We start from the raw sequence: 9,166 nt of genomic DNA on the forward strand, positions 1-9,166 counted from the left end.
CACTGAATTATCAGAGTCAATCAGCAGTGGAGGAAAAGAGAGTGAGAGAAACAGCTACCTTAATTAAGAACACATTACCAATGTCAGTTCAGGGAGGGCAAAAGATGTCTTGTATGCCATGCCTGTGAAACAGAAATAAGGATAGAGACCATGAGGAACCTCAGAGAACAGGCTATCACGTGATAAGGCAGGCATTTACTGATAAGAATTCCATTCAGGTATGTGAGTGGAATCAAGAACTTCCCACCACCATTTATCAAACCTTGTAAGTGCCATTAATATTCCCGAGCATCCGCTGTGTCTAGATTTAACCGGTATAATCACAGCAGGGCTCTGTACAGGAGAATTGGGGAGGGTTAAAGAGGTTTCCTAATGCATTTTAAATTCCATGGAATCAAAGTACTATTTGAGGGCAAAAACCTGATTGTTAACAATAACAAGAGTAATTATAATCATATGGATCACTGCTCTTGAAACATCATTGAGGAAATCAGTACTTCCTGTACTTGCCACTTTCCCTTGTCCTGGATTTGAGAGTCTCTTGGATTTCAAAGAGATAAGCAGAGAGGAAATGTCTCTAATGTTTGATTTAGGCCTGCCTTGGAGGGGCACCGAATATTAGTTTGGAATAAAATTCCCCTCTCCACTCGAGAGTGAACACGTGTGAGTCCTCCTTGGAATTTAGGGATGTCTGGTGCTAGAAAATAAATCATTTAAATCCACAGCAATAGTCCAGAGACTAGTTTTTGCTAGGGACTTTTTTTAATGGAAAGGTCAGGGAAAAGAGCTAGCCTGGGTTCTGTCACTGACTTCTATGTCATCTCCGTTTCCCCATCTATTAAATGGGGGTAATAGTAATGCTGGTTTCCATATGCTTTTAGGGGAAGGTGGGAGACTGGAGAGATAAAAGATCCTGAGCCTCCTTCCACTACAGGCTAGTATCCACCTGAACGGGTTGTTGAGGTATTTGGGAAGGAGAGGGAGCAGCATAGCCTAGTGGATAGAATATAGGCCTGGGAATCAGAAGGACCTGGGTTCCAATCCCAGCTCCACCACCTGTTGCTGTGTGAACTTGGGCAAGTCACTTCACTTCCCTGTTCCACAGTTACCTCATCTGTAAAATGGAAATTAAGACAGTGAGCCTCAAGTGGGACACGGATCATGTCCAACCTTATTACCTTTTATTTACCCCAGTGCTTAGAACAGTGCCTGGAACATATCTTAACAAACACCTGAAAAAAAAGGCAGAAAGACAAATATTTACAAATAGTGGGAAGAGGAGAAGGACAGGGCAGAAGGTGGTACAAATGTGTCAGGATGAAATAGGTCAATAAATAATTGACTAGATCAATAATAATTAAATATCAAATAATCAAACCTGCAAATAATAAACGATTTTACTGATAAAAATACCAAGAAATAATTGACCATACAAATAACAGATACTTGACTACACACATAATAAATCATTGATGAAACTAATATATATACAAGTAAATGAAAACACAAATAATCAATAACCTGCTCTATCCCCCCCGCCCTACCTCCTCCCCTCCCCACAGCACCTGTATATATGTTTGTACAGATTTATTACTCTATTTATTTTACTTGTATATATTTGCTATTCTATTTATCTTGTTAATGATCATCAATCGTATTTATTGAGCGCTTACTAATGATTTGCATTTAGCTTTAATTCTATTTGTTCTGACAACTTGACATCTGTCCACATGTTTTGTTTTGTTGTCTATCTCCCCCTTCTAGACTGTGAGCTCATTGTTGGGTAGGGACTGCCTCTATATGTTGCCGACTTGTACTTCCCAAGTGCGTAGTACAGTGCTCTGCACACAGTAAGCACTCAAGAAATACAATTAAATAAATGAATGAATAACAATAAATGTACAAATAATAAATGCTTGAATATACAAGTAAAAATGTAGATAGGGGCCTAAATGCTGAGAACAGAATTGCACTGTAGCACACCACGAGCTAAGTATGGTATGGAGTGGCTGAGTTTGGGGTGCCCAGGAAATGTTTGTGAGGACGGGAGGTACATGTTTGCTGGCCACCCATGAGATACTCCTGCTGCCCAGTCTGGTCAAGCTGAAGGTCCAGAGAGGAAGAAAGGCCAAAGGAGGCTCCTCTCCTCTCTGGGCCTAGAAAAGGGGCCACCCAGCACTTAGAACAGTGCTTTGCACAAAGTAAGCGCTTAATAAATGCCATCATTATTATCCCCAAATGCTCATTCATTCATTCGTTCATTCAACCATATTTATTGAGCCTTTACTGTACTAAGCACTTGGGAGGTACGATGTAACAATAAACAGAAGCATTCACTGCCCGCAGTGAGCTTATAGTGTATGGGGGAGACAGACCTTAATATAAATAAATACATTACAGGCGTGGACTTAAGTGCTGTGGGGCTGGGAAGGGGGATGAATAAAGGGAGCAGGTCAGGGTGATGCAGTAGGGAGAGGGAGAAGAGGAAAGGAGGACTGAGGGCTTAGTCAGGGAAGGCCTCTTGAAGGAGATGTGCCTTCAGTAAGGCTTTGAAGGGGGAGAGAGTGATTGTCTGTTAGATGTCATATCTGCCTTGTCCGGGAAGTGAACCTAGACAAGCTCTGGGTTGCCAACTTGTACTTCCCAACCGCTTAGTACAGTGCTCTGCACACAGTAAGCGCTCAATAAATGCGATTGATTGATTGATTGATTGATTGATTGATTGATTGATTGATTGATTGATTGAACCCAGGCCTCCTGAGTGGCAAGCGAGAATTCTACCACTGAAACACCAAGGTGGAAAACAATGAAGCCGATGCCACTGAAGCTGTGGAGTGACCACAGGGGGTGAGGGGAGGGAGCACGAGTGGGGGAAATGTTCAGCCTGCCAGACCCCGAGGCCTAGGGAAAGGATGTCCAATTGAGCCTCCTGGAACCCTTGAAGGCCCCAACTCTGGCATGGCCAGGCCGGGTAAGGGTTGTTTGCCTGGGCCTAAATTCCCTGTCTTGTGGTGGGCCCATAGTCCTGGACATCTAGTGTCCTGGCTTAATAATACTATTAATTGTGGTATTTGTTAAACGCTTACTATGTGCTAGGCACTGTTCTAAGCACTGAGATAGACACAAGCCGATCAGGTTGGACCCAGTCCCTGCCCCACGTGGGGCTCGTCATCTTAATCCCCATTTTACAGATGAGGTAACTGAGGCCCAGACAAGTGAAGCGACTTGCCCAAGGTCACCCAGCAGACAAGTGGCAGAGCTGGGATCAGAAATCAGGTCCTTCTGAGCACCAGGCACGGGATCTATCCACTGGGCAACGCTGCTTCTCTGGCTGCTAGCTTCTCTTTCTCAATCTTTCTCAGCCACTAAAACTGGGGCAGAGTGGGTTGGCCGCTACTGCCTGGGCTAGGCACAAATGGTTTGTGCCATCTGGGCGATGGTTTGCTTTGGCAACGACTTTCCCCGAAGGCCAGAAGATGGCAGCAGCTGATTACTGGACCTGTTGCCCATCTGGGCCTCCAGGGCTTCCAGTCCCCAAAGGGTCCCCTCTGGAGGGGCTGAGGGGGTAAGGAGGGGGTCTCTGGAAAGTTCACCTGCTCAACAGCCCGGGTTGGAAAAAAGAACCCTGAACGCAGCAGACCACGATTGCCGGAAAGGCCTTTTCAAGTCGTTGCCAGGAGTGTTGGCATTACCTCAAACTAGAGGGCAATACATTTTGTTCCCTGGATTGCACAAAAAGCAGCCAGATCTAGGGGAAAGGGCACAAATCTGAGAATGAGGGGAACCTGGGTTCTAATCTCAGCTCTACCACATAATAATAATAATAATAATAATAATAATAATAATAATAATGGCATTTGTTAAGCGCTCACAATGTGCAAAGCACTGTTATAAGCACTGGGGAGGGTACAAGGTGATCAGGTCGTCCCACGTGGGGCTCACAGTCTTAATCCCTATTTTACAGATGAGGTAACTGAGGTCCAGAGAAGTGAAGTGACTTGCCCAAAGTCACACAGCTGTCAAGTGGCGGAGGCAGGATCAGAACCCATGACCTCTGACTCCCAAGTCCGGGCTCTTTCCAGTGAGCCACATTGCTTATCTACTGCATGAGCCTTGGCAAGCCACTCAAGTTCTCTGGGCCTCAGTTTTCTGAACTGTAAAATGGGGATTAAATTATTGCTCTCCCTTCCCCTTAGGCTGTGAGCCCTGTGTAGGGCAGGAACTCTGTCTGACCGGATTGTATTTTATCATCCCAGTGCTTGGAGCACAAAAAGTGTTTAAAAAACAAACAGAAGCATTCATTCAATCATTCAGTCGTATTTACTGAATGCTTACTGTGTGCAAAGCACTGTGGCACTGTACTAAGTGCTTGACACTGTTCTAAGCAGGGTGGCCTAGTGGAAATAGCAGAGGACCTGGGTTCTAATCCCAGCTGTGCCCACTGCTTCCTGTGTGACCTTGGGCAAGTCATTTAACTTGTCTATGCCTCAGTTTCATCATCTGAAAAATGGGGATTAAATCCTACTCCCTCCTACTTACACTCTGAGTCCCATGTGGGTAGACAAATTTTATTAAGCACTTACTGTGTGCAAAGCACTGCACTAAGCACTTGGGAGAGTACAATATAACATAGTTGGTGGACACATTTTCCCTGCCAGTTGTAATAATCAAAACTGTGGTATTTGTTATTTTGTTTTTTTTTGGGGTTTTTTTTTGGTATTTGCTAAGCATTTACTATGTGTCAAGCACTGTTCTAAGCACTGGGGTAGATACAAGCTATTCAGGTTGGACACAGTCTCTGTCCCCGATGGGGCTCACTGTTTTAATCCCCATTTTACCGATGAGGTAACTGAGGCCCAGAGAAGTTAAGTGACTTGCCCAAAGCCATACAGCAGACAAATGGCAGGGCTAAGACTAGAACCCAGGGCCTTCGGACTTCCAGGCCGGTGCTGTATCCATTAGGCCATCCTGCTTCTCCCTGGGCTGTAGTAGGGAGAGAACTGACTAAGGGCCTTAAATCCAATGATCAGGAGTTTCTGCCTGAGGCAATGAAGAATGAGCGATCATTAGAGGTTTAGAATGGAATGGGGAGACTTAGGCAGACAGATGCTTCAGAGAAATGGTCCGGGAAGTAAAGTGAACTCTGGACTGGACGTCTCTAGCTGGTCTTCAGTTCTCCCCGTTCTGATGTTCCTGGCTTTGGGATCTCAGGGCCAACTCAGAGAATGGAAGGCAACACAGTTCCCCCCACACTGGCCCTCTGGGAATTATGCAGCTTGTACAGTACTGAACTCCTAGTGTTTTCAGGCTCACGACAAAGCTTTTCACGTTATGTTCCCGGAAACATAATGAAACCACAACCATGGCATTCTGGTTAATCCTAGCTTTAGTTCTAACTAAACTAAATTTGAAAGCCTTCAAGCAGCCAGGTTTATCTGTGCTCTGAAAGCCATTTATGACCCAAAATTTTGGGAGGAGAAAAAACCAATCCCCCGATTTCTGCCACTAAGGACATTCAGAGGCGAAAACAGATAGTGTTTCCTGGCCTTTCTTTTGGGCTGAAACAAGAGATAAAGATAAAGAGATAAAGACGGAGGTAGGGAAATAGGTTTGGTTGACTCCCTTTCAATAAAAAGTCCGGCCATATGAGGTGAGGAATGGTCAGCTTGGGCTCTGGGAGGGCCTCCCGGGAGTGAAATGCCCCTGAATCAGTTGTGGAAGGGGCTTTGGTGCTCACTCAGGAGGAAACTGCACTAGGGGAAGAGGAGGGCTGACCAGAGCAGTGGTGGAGAGGGCCTGTGGTTTCTGGTTTAGGGCTGGTCCCAGCCAGTCAGCTTCTCCGCACGGTCCCCGAGGCCGGCTTCCTGCCAGCAGTTGCCCTTACATCACAATAATGGTGGTATTGGGTAAGGGCCTACTAAGTGCCACATGCTGGGTTTGATCCAATACGATCAGAGCAGACACACTCCCTGTACCAAACTGGGCTCAGACACAGGGAAAGAGAAAACAGGCATTGAATCCCCATTTTACGGATGAGAAAATGGAGGCCCAAGATCACACCCTAGAAAGTGGTGGGGTTGAGATTAGAATCCAGGTCTGTGCTCTTTCCACAAGGTCAGGGTGCCCTTGAAGACCCTCGGTCCGGCCAGTGGGGCAGGTGGCTGCTTGTGGGGGCTGACGGGGGCATCTTCCCCATGACTCCCACGATTCCCCTGACTCGAGGGCTCCTTCCTTCCACGCTGGGAGCGATCCACAATCCTGCCACCCCCGCCCCCACTCTGCCTTAATTAGGCCGAATACAAGAGTCTGAAACCCCATTTTGGAAGAGTTCCATGGACCAGATTAGGTGCCCGGTTGATTTATGAACACCCACCCTTGTATGCATGTGTTCTTTCACTCACTGTGGGCCCTCAGAGAGACACGACTCCATTGCTTAAAATAAAAACCTCTTCCATTTCACAGCTCGGTGTTTCTCAAATAGTGACCTGAAAATCCTATTAGGTCTTTGAGGAACTTCCAGACACTGCTGCTGCCTCCACTGCGGACACCACCATCGATACCAACCAACCAATCAATCAATCGTATTTATTGAGTGCTTCCTGTGTGCAGAGCACTGTAGTAAGCACTTGGGGAGAGTATAATATAACAGTAAACAGACACATTCCCTGCCCACAATGAGCTTACAATCTAGAGGGGGAGACAGACATTAATAGAAATAAGTAAATTACAGATATGGACATAAATGCTGTAGGGCTGGGGCGGGGGGAGGTGGTGAATAAAGGGAGCAAGTCAGGACATTGCGGAAGAGAGTGGGAAAAGAAGAAATGAGGGCTTAGTCAGGGAAGGCCCCAAGGATCATGCTAGAATGGGGTCTCACCTAATTATCCTGTGTTTGATAGTAATAATAATGTTTGACTTTGGGCAAGTTACTTAACTTCTCTGTGCCTCAGTTACCTCATCTATAAAATGGAGATTAAGATTGTGAACCCCACATGGGACAACCTGATCACCTTGTATCCTCCCCAGTGCTTAGAACAGTGCTTGGCATGTTGTAAGCACTTAACAAATACCAAAATTATTATATTAAGCACTTACTATGTGCCAAGCACTGTAATAAGTGCCAGAGTAGATAGAGGATCCCCCTCTCAGGGTTGCACCTGGAGAGTTTCCAGTACTCTACCAGTCTCGGCTATGGGAGGAATAGCCAAGCAGAGGCCTACCTATTCCATGTCTAGCTTGGGCAGTGGCTAGCGAGTGGAAAGCAATCTGCTACAAGTCAAAACTTACCCGTGCTGGGCAGCTGTGATAGGGGAGAGAGTCGAGGGTGGAGACTCGAGTTTACTGCGCGAAAGGCGGCAGTGGTTAGCCACTTCCGTATTTTTACCAAGAAAACTGCAGAACGATTGCTGATGGAGAGCGGGGCATTCTGGGAGAGATGTGTCTGTGGCGTTGCTAGGGTCAGAAACGACTTGGCGGCAAAAGACAAGATAGAGGATCTCCAGGTACCACATGGGGCTCACAGCCTAAGTAGGAAGGGAGAACAAATATTGAATCTCCATTTTGCAGACGAGGGAACTGAGGCCCAGAGAAGTGCAGTGATTTGCCCAAGGTCACACAAGAAGAGGGATTAGAACTCAGGTCCTCTGACTTCTAGGTCTCTATTTCCGGCTTTTAACATGGATAATTGAGAGTCAGTCATCACTGCATCCTAGCTAACGTGCAGTTACCATTAGATAAACATCATCTGGGGAGAGTTTAATAGTATACCTCATGTTAGTGTTTTATTTTTTTGAAGTACTTTCACAGCAGTGGTCTCATTTTAGCTTGTATCCTGGAGCTAGCAGGAGGGTGTTTAACTTTTATAAGGTAACTGACTTTTCTTTCTATTTTTCTAACCTGTGCTCTAAGAAAATCCCCCTGAGGTTAATTAAAAGATTGACTTTCTTTCCCCTGGTGTACTGTGCTAAATACATTTGTGAATTGGGATGTCAATAGCAACTGATATTTGTGAAAACCTTACGCAACATCGAAGAGTCTAGTAGAACAGGAAAACATGGAAACCTTCTTAGGTTCAAGAAGGGGAGAAGCCCAGAGATCTAATGAAAAGTTTAGCAAATGAGTATTGTCATAGAGGGGCAGCATGGCCTAGTGGATAGAGCATGGGCCTGGAAGTTAGAGAGACCTGGGTTCAGACCCTGATCAAGTCATTTCACTTCTCTGGGCCTCAGTTACCTCATCTGTAAAATGTGGATTAATACTGTGAGTCCCGTGTGGCACAGGGATTGTTTCCAACCTATTTATCTCGTATGTACCCCAGCATTTAGTGCGGTGCCTGGTACTTAGTTGTGGTGAGCAAGAGTAACTCCATCTTGTAACGTAGAAGCCGTTTTCTTAGAGACTATTATTTGATCCACTGCTCTTGACAATAGTAAGCTCCAGACAAATACCATTAAAAGAGAAAAAAAGGGAAGACAAGTTGGAAGAGGTAGGATTTCAGGAGGGCTTTGGTTATGGAGAGGATGATGGGTAGGGAAGGAGTTACAAGATGGGTGGGTGAACAGTGTAAATGAGCTCAGATACCTTGTCCAGAGAAATGCTCTAGGTTAAGGGGGACTTGGGCAGATTTCCGGAAATGGTTCATGTGATCCGTGTTCTAATTCCGACTCTGCCACTAGCCTGCTGTGTGACCTTGGGCAAGTCACTCACTTCTCTATGCCTCAGTTTCCTTATATGAAAAATGAGGAAACAATACCTAGTCTGCTTCCCTCTTAGGCTGTGAGCCCCAAGTGGGACAGGGGCTCTGTCTGACATGATTATCTTGTATCAGCCCCAGTGCTTAGTGCTGGGCAGAAAGTAAGTGCTTAACACATACCCCAGTTATTATTATTATCATCATCATTATTATTACATCATTATAGAACAATGAGGGCCGCAACTAACACCTGTGACATCACATTTAGCTTCGAGGGTCACCAGTGGCCACCCTTTCCTGGCATGGCCAATCAGAAATTCTGGTATTGACCCCAGCTCTTAGTACAGTACCTAGCACAGGGTAAGTGCTAAACAAACACCGTCAGTTTTAAAGGGTCCGCATTCCAGATAGCATAGAAAGAAACAAATCGTCACTTTTCTGGCCGTTGGGAATAGCAAGAGGTCTGACAAGAAG

General features: G+C 45.6%; 1 non-coding gene across 1 annotated transcript; it reads left to right on the forward strand.

Moving 5' to 3' along the window:
- The first annotated feature begins 7,139 nt into the window (after positions 1-7,139).
- Positions 7,140-7,277, forward strand: LOC119946701. The gene has a single exon (XR_005456458.1). It is a non-coding gene; the product is annotated as a small nucleolar RNA SNORA7 (small nucleolar RNA).
- The last annotated feature ends 1,889 nt before the right edge of the window (positions 7,278-9,166 follow it).

The sequence above is a fragment of the Tachyglossus aculeatus genome, chromosome Y2 (assembly GCF_015852505.1).
Source record: "Tachyglossus aculeatus isolate mTacAcu1 chromosome Y2, mTacAcu1.pri, whole genome shotgun sequence".
NCBI classification, from domain to species: domain Eukaryota; kingdom Metazoa; phylum Chordata; class Mammalia; order Monotremata; family Tachyglossidae; genus Tachyglossus; species Tachyglossus aculeatus.